Genomic DNA, 12,635 nt, shown 5'->3' on the forward strand with positions numbered 1-12,635 from the left:
ATACACGCGTATGTTGGCACTTTTTGCACGAGCAACGCTTTTAAAAATTACTTGTCAGGAGATTATTTTCTAACTAAACTTATGTTCCTTTTTTTGTAGACTAAATCAAAGTTACACCAGTTTTCAAAGCAGTCTTAAGTGCAAAAAGCCTGCTTTGAAAATGATCCCACTAAAACCACCCGTACACAAATGCAGCTACTAAAATGTGTGCAGACATTTTTTTGGGAATGTGTGTGCATTCTATTGCAAATCCAAACGTATGCATGTAAGTTCAAACCCCTTCCCAACTGCACCCCCAGGAATGTGTCTGCTCAATCCAGTGTACTTACATGTCAGCAAGCACATAAATTTACCAAGCAATTTTGCAAAAGGCCATTTCTGTGGGTAAATGTAGAATATGGAGGCAATGAATACACATCAGGCAGCTTTCATGGCAGGCAGGGTAAAGAGACCTGAGCACACCTCGGAGTCCTCCTTCATTGTACATTCATACAAAGGCAGATGATGTGTCATCACATGATTGGTTCCTTTCCACATAGTAACAGACGTATCACCACACTATTGGCTTGGCTCAGGGGGGGTGTATGGATCATTTCATTGGCTGCTGAAATCTATACCTCCTGACTTTGTCCTGCCTCTGACTAGGGAACACCCAGCCCTTATTTCAGGCAATCAGGATTAATTATACATGACAGTCAGGTATCCTTTCCTAGGCAGAGAGGCTTAAGCACAAGTGATGTTTTTATTCAGGCAAAGGTCAGGGAGAAGGGAAGTTAGTGTTTAAACCCTGATGAAATGGCTTGCTGGCAAAGCTTATATTTCCCACAGTAAAACACTGCTTTACACTACTTAAACCACGGAAATTTACCCTCTTAAGCATTATCAATAACACTGACATTTTTCCTTCAGTATGTTGCAAATTTAATGAACTGCTTGGCAATAAATCTCACAAATTGGCTCTCATGCCTTGCCCATGCCTGTGATCCACAATGGGGCACATGCCTGAGTATTTAATCCTCTCTCAACCCCCCCCCCCCCAAAAAAAAAAAGAAATCTCCTACCCGGGCAAAGAAATCCCCCAAGCAGATTGCCATCTTCCCAACAGATACTCCCTTGTATAAAACCCTACAAATTTGAAAGCCCACTCCCCACCTGAACGGCAAAAACAAACACTATCCCCGACTGGCAATCCTGCAATTCCCTCCCCCCTCATACCTTAAGTCCCACTTTCAGAGGTCTGAAGGCAGGAGTGATCCCTAGTCACCTCCGTCACTGCCAGAATAGATTACTCAAAATGGCACCAGTGGGGCAGCAGCGACTCTGGATCACTCCTGCTCGCCAGCAGAGGGAACTATGGGCTGTCACATTTGGGTTTGCTATTCAGGTGTTTGGTTTTGCTATTCAGGTTGGAAGCAGGGTTTCTTACAAGGGGGAATATCTGTGGAGGCGGGATCTTCTCGGAGGAGGTGGTTTGCTGGCAGTGCCGATGCGAGGGTGTCCGGTTGCCCCAGGCGGTGACGTCACGATGATGTCATATTCTGTCCCTCCCCCTAAATCACGGTGCCTGCGTCTCCAGAGCTCCCTCACCTCGCCGACCGATGCATCCCAATGTGTGAGTCGTACAATTTCAAACCTTGCCGCCCCCACTCCTTCGTGTTAAAAAAAAAAGAAATGTTGCCCTCACGTCCAGCGACGACTCCCTGCCCACGTCCGGTGCCCTAGGCAACCGCCCAATGCCTCGTGCCAGGCCAGCTGCTGGAGCCAGTGGGGAATGGGGGTTGTTTGTTTGAATGGGGTGGGTTAACATTCGGGACTAGATGCTTTGGACCCAATATTCAGTGTTTTTCTGGCTATGTAAATAGCCAGACAAGACCTATCTGGCTAACCTACATGGGATATTCAGTGGCACAGCCATGCAGCTGAATATCACTATATATTATACAGCACTACTTAGCCAGATAAGTTATATCCAGATAAATTAGACTTGCTGTATGGCAGGTCTAACTTATCCAATTAACTTAACCAGATAAGTCCGAATATTTCAGCACTTATCCAGCTAAGTAGTGCCGCCCCATTACACCTCTTGACCGTCCACTGAATATCTGGCTATCTACTTAGCCGGATAAGTGGCTTCTCCAGCTATTAGCCCTGAATATTGGCCTTTTTGTGGATTACAAAACTGGATGGATAGATGGGTATGACAACACACATGTTACTGCTGCTGATAATGTATGCATGTTTCCAGCCATGGTACCAACATTATTGGTTCAAGTGTGGGATTGACTTATAGCATTTTAACATGCTTTTGTAAATAGGCCCCTATATGTTTTAACAATTAACAAGGTCCATCTTCAAAAGGATTTAGCTGGGTAACTCAGAATTGAAGATTTGGGCATTTATCCAGCTAAATTCTAGCCAGTTAACAAATTAGATTTTAGCCAGATAAGTTAGGGGTGTTCAGGTGGGGTGGAATGGGGAAGAGTTGAATTATCCAGATCAGTTATCCGGCTAACTCAAATATTCATAGGTAGCCAGATAACTAATCCAGCTAACTCTGATTGGCCCATCAAGCTGTCCTAAAGTTAGCCGGATAAATGTATCCGGCTAACTTTAAGATAGCTGGATATATTCATTGGTGTGTCCATGCCAGGGAATATATGGGCTAAATTAGTCAGATAAATTTATCCAGCTAACTAGCAAAACCACACAGTGACTGAATATGGACCTCTCCAAAATACCAACACACGAGCTGGGACTGCACGCAGCAATCAAAGTACATACACCACAAGTGCAGAAGAATTTATGATGGTCCAATGATTTTCATTCACAAAGGTTTTAATATTTCAATAGGCGGCAACTCCACTGTATTACAGGTACTTGTTTAAAGGGTCCCCCGAAACAGACCCCATGTTTCACCAACAGGCTGCTTCTGGAGGGACAACACTTTTAAGACACCATTCTGTAAATACAAATATAAATATCAAAATTTATATGGACCAAACAAACAAAGGGCAAGCCGACATTAGAGCAAGGAAAACATATAAAAACATACCAATGATAACTCACAGGGAGCGCACAAAAGGTTCCTGCTCCTTTGATTGGTCTGTTCTCTCACGCCATAACCACTGTAGCGTTTAAATCTCCGCTGTGCTGTAAACTTGTGCGCTCCCTGTGAGTTGTCATCACCAAATGAATTGGTATGTTTTTATGTTTTTCTTGCTCTAATTTTGGCTTGCCCTTTTGTTTGTTTGGTCCATATAAATTCTGATATTTATATTTGTATTTACAGAATGGTGTCTTAAGTGTTGTCCCTCCCGACGCAGCCTGTTGGTGAAACACGGGGTCCGTGTCGGGACTCTTTAAACAAGTACCTGTAATACAGTGGAGTTGTCACCTATTGAAATATTAAAACCTTTGTGAATGAAAATCATTGGACCATCATAAATTCTTCTGCACTTGTGGTGTATGTACTTTGAATATGGACCTCTAACATTTTTAACAAAATATTTGTGTTGTGCTTCTAATTTCTGTGCATGGTTTTTATGTATAAAATAAAAAGTTTCTCAAGAATGAGAAGAGATCCCCTGAGAAACTGGTAGTTAAGTCATGTTTTTTTCATAGGGGAAAAAATCTATAATCCTCCAAAATCTCTTCAAATTAATCTCAATTTAGGATATGAGCACAGGGCTGCTGTATGATGAATTAATTAAGTTAGGAGGTAAAGGTAATAATAATGATCAAACTAGATGAAGCACAAAGCAATTTTTCCCATAAAGCAATAAATGTTGTTGGTATTTTATCATAATTATTCTAGCCTGTCTTTTATCAGCTCTCAAGAGTTATACAAATGAGGAAAATATCAAATAACTGCATACCCATTTTAAAATATAGATATTTCTAAAGGATAATTTATTATAATGTGAAGTCCAGTGTTATTTAAAAGGGGGTTTCCATTAACATGATTGTTTCACTGTTTTTAATCTTTGACTCTCAAGTAACCTTGTATGGTTAATGTTTTTATTTTTAGATACTAAATTTTCATGTAATATAAAGGTTAATGTTTCATTGTATATGTATAAAGGAACTGGCAGATGCCCTAACCCAGCCCAGATTGGCAGGTGACTCTCTTCTGAGGGGTATAGAGGCATCCATCTGCTGACTAGACATGCTGTCCTGGGAGATTCACTGTCTGCCAGGTTCCAAGATCTGAGACATCGCGGTTAGGTTACTGAGAATCATCAAGTCTACTGACTTTTATCCATTGTTGTTCATCTATGTTGGCATGAATGATACTGCTAGGTGACTTCATGCCTGTGGGAGAGAGTGTGAAGCAGATAGGTACACAATTGGGTTTCTCCTCAATTCTCTCAGTCAAGGATTATACTTAGGGAATAGCCACTGCTATTAATTGCATCAGTAGCATGGGTTCTTCTTAGTGTTTGGGTAATTGCCAGGTTCTTGTGGCCTGGTTTTGCCCTCTGTTGGAAACAGGATGCTGGGCTTGATGGACCCTTGGTCTGACCCAGCATGGCAATTTCTTATGTTCTTATGTTCTTAAGGATAAAGGCCAAGGCAGAGAAGCTTGCATTCTGGAAGTGAATGAATGATTATGTAGATGGTGTCAATTAGAACATTTTGGCTTTTGGACCATGGAATGGTGTTCTAAGGATTGCTGAACAGAGATAGGGTCCACTATAGAAGGAGGGGTGAAGTATCTTCCAGAACAGACTGGTAAACCTACTGAGAAGGGCTTTAAACTAGGATCAACTGGATGGGGAAAAAAAAACCTCTGGTAAGTATAAGCCTTCAAGAAATTAAATAAAACATTAAACACCTGTATAGAAATAGGGGAAAAAGGGCAACGTCTGGAAAGCTCTTCATTGTATGAGAAATAAAGTACCAGATTTAAAGGCGGTCATGAAAGAGGCTGACTTGGATTTAATGGCTGTCACAGAGACATGGTACACGAAAAGCCATGACTAGGATATAGATATTTCAGGCTATAATCTATTCAGGAAGAACAGGGAGGAAGAGGAGGAGTTGTGCTATATTTATCATTAAAGCAACAGAACTGCGCGAGTAGTAGAATTGAGGCTTATGAGTTGAGTTGAGGCACTGTAGCTTAATATGGAAAGAGAATGAAATATCCATTTATATTGGTGTCATATACAGACCTAATGATATAATGGAGGATATTCACAAGATTGTATGAAAGAGGAGGTGCTATTGGTAGATGATTTTAATCTGCTGGATGTGGATTGGGATATCCCAGCTGTGGTGTCTTGTAGAAGCAGGGAGATACTGGGTTTTCTGCAGGGAGAACTGTTCTGTCAGCTGGTAATGGAATCCACATGGGAGGGGACAAAACTGAACCTGCTCTTTATCAATGGGGACAGTGTTTTTTGACATTGTGGTGGGTGATCATTGCATGGTGTGGTTCAGGATTAGAGCAAAGGCAGTGATGGTTCGTTCTAAGGCGAGGGTCCTAGACTTCAAGAAAACTAACCGGGTCATTCATCAAAATGAGTTAGATCCTTATGGCGCCACAAAAAAGGCTCTAAAGCACGTATATTGCACGCTCTACATTATAATTAGCATGTCCCCACCCAGATACCCTCCCCTATTACAATGACCACCTTTGCATGCAATTTGCATGCTTGAATAATGCAAATACATGCAAAGAAAGTTATTACTAGGCAATTCTATCCTAATATTTATTGTGGCCAGCCGAGAAGGTGGTCAGCTGCAATAAAATAACTACACCTCTCTGGGATAGAGCTCTCCCCTCCAGAAGTGAATGTGTAAGGGTTTCAGTTGTACAGGGGGATCCCCTTATTCCCAAAAAATCCATACCTGAGTTCCAGGAGAGTCCGATTCTTCAATACCCAGGCATATGTCCAAAGGGTGGAGATCCCCAGTGACAGGTCTCCAAAGATCTTGGTTCATTTCTCTGTTACTTTGCACTCTGATCTTCCCCTTGAAGACTTCTCTTGGTAGAAAGTCCTGATGCTAGAAGAAGCAGGGCTGCTATAATGCAGCTTCAATGTGAGGATGGTTGATAGTAAAACTACCTCACCAACCAAAAGGGGGGGAAAAAAGACACTGTCAAAAAATCAATAAGCTTCCTCTGAGGTGGTGAGTCAATGCTGATCCTTCCCTGGCAGAGAAAGGGATCATCTTGCCTCTGGATCTGGGAATGTCTTTACTCCAGGAAGACCAGGTTCTTACCTTGGGTAACCTCCAGAAAAAAATCCTCAAACTGCTAACAGTAGTCCTTTTCCCAACTTGGAGGCAGAACCTAACAGGCCAGGGATGCGCTGAAAGTAATCTCCCAAACCGGCCTAACTCAAAACAAAGAGAATAGAAAGCAGCTCCTCACTCCTTAACATCCAAATCAAAATGACACTTTCCTATATCCTAACCACTCCTTGTGCACCAGGAACTAACCATTACAGCAATGCTCTGGGAGAGGTGCTGTGGGGATGATAGGCCCTCTACAGCTAACCCAAGGGCTGGGAGCTAGTGGAGACATAGGAGTCTCTACACATAGTTTTGCTATACAGCAATAATTAGCTCTTTGCATGATTCTGCATGACAGCAACTCATTAACTGTTCATCTGAATAAAATTTTGCAAGCGTACAACTACACGTGAAATTTTACTTCTTGCGAAGGAGAAAAAAATGAGCAAATGCCATTTTGCGCAATGAGGTCAATTAAAAAAAAAAAAAAATTGGAAGTTAGACATTTAAGAAGCACGTACGTGTGCATGAGAAGTTGTAAAGGCCTGAAGTGTGCGCATACTGGCAGTGTTTCGTGTAAATGTTCTGGGACGGAGTTCAGTGGTTTCTGTACAAGTTAGTATTTTTAAAGTGGTCTGCATGCATACATTACCAAACGTATAAGCACGTTTTTACACCTGCTGAGTCGTGGAAGTGAAATCGCCACGTGTCTTTTGTCTATGGGTTTAGGGTGTCAAGTGGTGGTAAGGGGGAGGCAGAGTGAAGTGGTAGAGGGAGTGGGTGAACTGGTGGCAGTGTGGGGGAACTGGTGATTAAAGGTATGCACACAAGTCAGTAATTTCATAAACGGAATAGATGCATACTTTATATAGTACTTGCCCTGTGTATAAATTGCAGCAAATATGTCAAGAAACAATTCTGTCGCTCACGTGCATACATTTACAAATTAGGTATAGAAAGTATGCGGTTTCCCTGCATTAAAAAGCATGCGCGCATGTTTCAGTCCACGCATATGTTTAGAGCAGAGATGCACAACAGTTTAGGAACTGGGTGCTTCCTAGCACACAGTTTATAATAAACTGCAGGCATAACTTTGTCGGAGGGGGGCACATATTTAGACATGTACGTGCACACCTGAAAATGACCCTCTACAACAGCAAATAGTGTTCGCTACCGGAAATGCCGTCTTGGCATGCAGAGCGGCATTTGCCACTTATTTTCTCAATCAGTCTCTGTATAAGGAGGGAAGTAGGTAGTTAGAAATGTATTTTGGAATAACAAAGCAGGCCGGTAGTGGAGTCTCTGGACTGATACGGCAGACAGCGAGACCCTTCTGGTCTAGAATAGTGCTGCCCAGTTTAAGGTCTCAGAGGAAGGCTTCTTCATTTTAGCCCAGGGCTTGCAAGGGGAAATCTGTATTACCTCCATATTCAGGACAAAGTGGATGGGGGACCCCCCTTCTAAAAATTGCAAGAGTTCTCTTGTAGAGCAGCATTGAAGCAGCTCATCCTGGACGTGGCTGTGTACATGTCCAGAGGAAAAAGAGTAAAGTTTGGGTTTCTTACTGCCTATCAACATTTCTTTTCCCCTCCCTGAGCACTCTGACCCCCTTCCCTGTAAGTAGGCCAGACCTGCACACGCTGCCAGCTGGAACCTCGGACACCAGAACACACAAACAATTTTGCAGAACGTAATTATTTTTTTACAGCATTAGTGTTTCGTTTTTGTCAGAGCTGGATTTGGGCTCAGGCATATTGAGATGCCAGGTTAATCTTTAAATGTGATCTGGAAGTAAAACACACATATTGTATGCTGCAGAAAAAAAAAAAAGTTATTTGTATAAAGTCACTTTATATCACAAAATTGACAGCTGAAGTGAAAGCCAGTGGAAGAAAATGACTTTCCAAAGTGAGCTGCAGATTTTTATAGAAACTGTTAAGGCTGCTAAGAACTGAATAACAAGATAGAGCTCAGCTGAGTTCTTCTACTTTTAGTGTCAGCGTGACATGGCTCGGAAGAAGAAAGTCTGAAATCATTAGCAACCTTTGCAAAGAATAGGACTTGTTTAAACAGGATTTGCTGGTTTCTCTACGGCTTATCATTCTCAACCTCTGATAAAAAAAAAAAAAAAAAAAAGCAAACTTTTGCTGCCCTGATGCATAGGATATTCCGGTGAAGAGAGGCTAGGACCGTTTTCATAATTTCATCCGCCAGACTTAAGCTGTGCGGGCGCATGAGAAAAAGCAGAATAATCAATGATCCCTGGCAGATCGATAGGCAGCAAAGAGAACCCATGCATTGAAAGTCCAAGAAAATAAGTTGGCCTGGGAATAGGACATACCAAAAATGCCTCTACCAGGCTTGTTTAATGGTTTTTTGTAGCCTTCAGCAGACCAAAGCCACTCTCCCGGTGAATGAGTTTCCAGGTAACCTCGGTTTATTTAAAGCTTCAGCGCCTCCTCCCTGCAGCAGAATTAAAATTCGCTGTGAGGAGGAAGAGAAACTTCAGCGAAGGGAGGAAAGGGCAGTGCCACCGATGTTCACAAGCCCTTAGAGATCAGAGGCAATCAGGGCAGGCTATGACAAGAGAGAGGGAGATATTTTCTTGGTTCTCAGTTAATACTACTTTTATTTTATTTTTTCTGAGTCTTTTTCTGAAAGCAGACTGGCTTTGAGAAAGTTGTTCTACTGGAGGCCATATTTGAAAATTTGTTGCTTTAACTGAAAGGTGACTCTTAAGCCAATGAAGAGCAGCTCGGCTCTCCCTCGGAACAGAAGCGAAGCAATTCTCTTACAAAGCAAAGAGTACATTTTAGAGCTTTATTAAAAATTCTTTAAAAAAAAAAAAAGCACAGAGCAATAAAATTCACAAGGAAATACTAGGACAGAAGAACAGTATGGTGGTACTTTTCAAAGGGATTCCTCACAAGGATAACATACGCACCCAAGTAGTAAGCACGTGCGTATATGCTATTTTATAAATAGTGAGCATATGTGCATATTTTCAGTTTCACAGACAAATAAGGGCAGGCTAGGGGTGTTGCAGGGCAAGGCTCACTTGCTATTTTATATGAAATATATGTGTACGCATTACTGAACTTGTTTGTAAACTTTTACACCTGCTAATTGACTCGCACAAGTAAAATCAACTTGACAACAGTTTATTGGTGGGAGGTCTGGGCTGACTGGTGGGGATTCAGGGTGAGGGGCTAAAGGATCTAGGTGACCTGGAGAACTGCTGGGTTAACAGGTGAGTCCAAGATCTCATGCATACTTTAGAAAATACCCGCCTCCATTTTCAATTCTGGGCATTTATTCACACAATATCACCATTATTTTGCATGTAAAATATATATATATATATATATGTTTATAAAATGGATAAAGAAAGTGTGCGTTTCCTTGCACTGGAAATATACATGTGCACTTTCAGAGCAGAAATATGTGGTATTTTATAATCAGTTCAGCTCTGGCCACCCAGTTCATAAAATATTAGCATTAATCTCCTCACATCCACTTGGGCACACAATTGCGGGTACCGTGGATAGGTTTGAAAACTGGGCCTCCCACTGTCTCCAAAGTCATGGAATTTAGTGCGATGGGCATCCTCCTTATATTTAACAAGGGCAGCTCAGGGCCACCCCAGCTTGGTCCACTTGCAGGGCCGATGCAAGTGTAGTAGGCGACTTCTGCTTTGCGACTGCCCCCCCCAGTCGAGGCGCGCCGTCCCCGCCTTGCCTAGACTCCTACCTCATTTGCGCGCTCCTCGCGGCCTGACAAATCTCTACTCCTCTCTGCTGCGAACAGTATCCAGCTTGCGGCATCACATGGCTGCTCTTGACGCCCCCTAAAGTCGGCGTCATAGAGACTGCCTCGTTTGCCTAATGGATGCGCCGGCTCTGCCCACTTGTACCCTTTTCCCTCATCTTCCTTCAAACTGTTATTCCCTTCCCTCCCCCCCCCCACTGAGACATGGAAAAAAAGGACTGCAGCTTTATCAGGATTAAATACAAATTAAAATATTATAAAAATGCACTCTGTAATAACTCTGCTACCCAGTTGGAATTGCACCTAATTCCTCGTATGGCCATTGACTTGCCTGCCTGGCTACTGTCAACCTACTAAACCGACCCAGCCACCACAATGAATGAGTTGTCTACCAGACCTGCAAAGAAAAAGTATTCAGGAAACAATTTAAACAAATTTAACAGCTTATATGTGACATTACTAGAAGAGGACCATCATAAAAGGAGCTCAAGATTTGCATGGATTCACTCATTGATAGCTCTCAAGTCCACAAATAACTTTTTGTCTTTTGATATTGAAGACCAAGAGGAACAAACACTTCTTCTTTTAAAGTTCAATAGATATCTACAAGCTCTGCACCAGGGGTATCTTTCTCTTAAAGACATGGTTCCATCTGTGCACAGCTCGCATGCATTTAAATGGAAGCTAACAGCCAATCCCAAGACTTTATGCATTTTGGGGCGTATTTTCAAAGGCTACGCGTGTAACCCGAGAAAATTTGCCCCTGCGCGCAAGCCCCGGGATGCGCATATGTCCCAGGGCTTGCAAAAAGGGTTGGCCCAGGGGCGTGGCCGTGGATCGGTGGCAGTCTGGGGGCATGGCCGGGGTGTGGCAGCGGTCCGGGGTGGGGTCGAGTGCTCCAGCACAGCGGCTGTGCCGGGGCATGGTGCGCCGGCGTGCGCAAGTTACGCCTGCCTTGGGCAGGCATAACTTTTTCAACAAAGGGGGAGATTTAGTTAGGGCTGGGGGTGGGTTAGATAGGGGAAGGGAGGGAAAGGTGGGGGGGGCTGGAGAAAAAGTTCCCTCCAAGGCCGCTCCGATTTCGGAGCGGCCTTGGAGGGAACGGGGAAAGCCATCGGGGCTCCCCTCGGGCTTGGTGCCGGGTTGCGTGAACAAATCTACGCCCGCACATAAGTTTTAAAATCTGGCCCTTTTTATCTAAATAAATGAGACGTCTTAAGAAATGAAAAAGTCATGAGATGGGGGAAGTGTCATATTGTGGATTGAAAACTGGTTAAAATATAGAAAACAGAGTAGGGCTAAATGGTCAATTTTCTCAATGGAGAAAGGTGAATAGTGAAGTGCTATAGGATCTGTTCTGGGACCACTGCTTTTTAATGTATTGATAAATGACCTGGAAATGTGAACAAGGAGCGAGATTATCAAATTTGCCAATGACATAAAATTATTCAGATTTGTTAAATCATAAGAGATTGTGAGAAATTGCAAGAGGACCTTGCAAAATTGGGGGACTAGGTATGCAAATGGCAAATAAAGTTTTATGTGGACAAGTGCAAAGTGATGCACTTAGGGAACAGTAACTCAAATTATAGCTACAGGTTCCACATTAGGAATCACCATTCAGCAAATGGATCTAGGTACCATCATTGATAACACGTTGAAATTTTCTGCTCAACGTGTAGCAGCAGTCAAGAAAGCAAATAGAATGCTAGGAATTATTAGGAAAGGAATGGAGAAAAAAAATGAGAATATCATAATGCCTCTGTATTGCTCCATGGTACAAACTCATCTTGAGTATTGTGTGTATTTCTGGTCAGTGCATCTCAAAAATAATATAGTAGAATTAGAAAAGGTACAGAGAAGAGCAACCAAAATAACAGGGATGGAACTATTCCTCTATAAGGAAAGACTAAAGAGGTTAGGACTCTTCAGCTTGGAAAAGAGATGGCTGAGGGGAGATATGATAGAGGTCTATAAAATAATGAGTGGAGTAGAATGAGTAAATACAAGTTACTAAGTTGTACATTTAAAACTAATAAAATAAAATATCTTTTTACTCAACACATAATTAAGTTCTGGAATTCATTACTAGAGGATGTGGTGAAAGCTGTTAGTATAAACTGCATTTTTAAAATGTTTGGACAAGTTCCTGGAAGAAAAGTCCATACACCCTTATTAAGATGGACTTGGGGAAATCCATTGTTTATCCCTGGGATAAGAAGCATGGAATCCCTTTGGGATCCTGCCAGCTACTTGTGACCTGGATTGGCCACTGTTGGAAACAGGATGGATCTGTGGTCTGACCCAGTATGAAATTCTTAATTTAAAAATGCATCTTTAGAACTGAGCCACATTTAAAACACAAAGATAGATCTGCATAACACAGAAAAGACCATCACATACTTATTAGTAATGAAACTTGAAAATAAGAATTCAAAGAAACATACTCCAGTCGTGTTCAGTCCATTTGGAAACAAAGATGGTAACTTTTAAACAGCGGTGCAGGTATACATGTAAGCACATATGGCAGCTCATGTAAATGGATGTGGCCATTTTATAACATATGCACATATGACATAAAATCGGCATATGCATGCAATTTTGTATGGATGTGCGCTTGTGCGCGC

Source organism: Rhinatrema bivittatum, chromosome 13 (genome assembly GCF_901001135.1).
Source record: "Rhinatrema bivittatum chromosome 13, aRhiBiv1.1, whole genome shotgun sequence".
NCBI lineage: Eukaryota > Metazoa > Chordata > Amphibia > Gymnophiona > Rhinatrematidae > Rhinatrema > Rhinatrema bivittatum.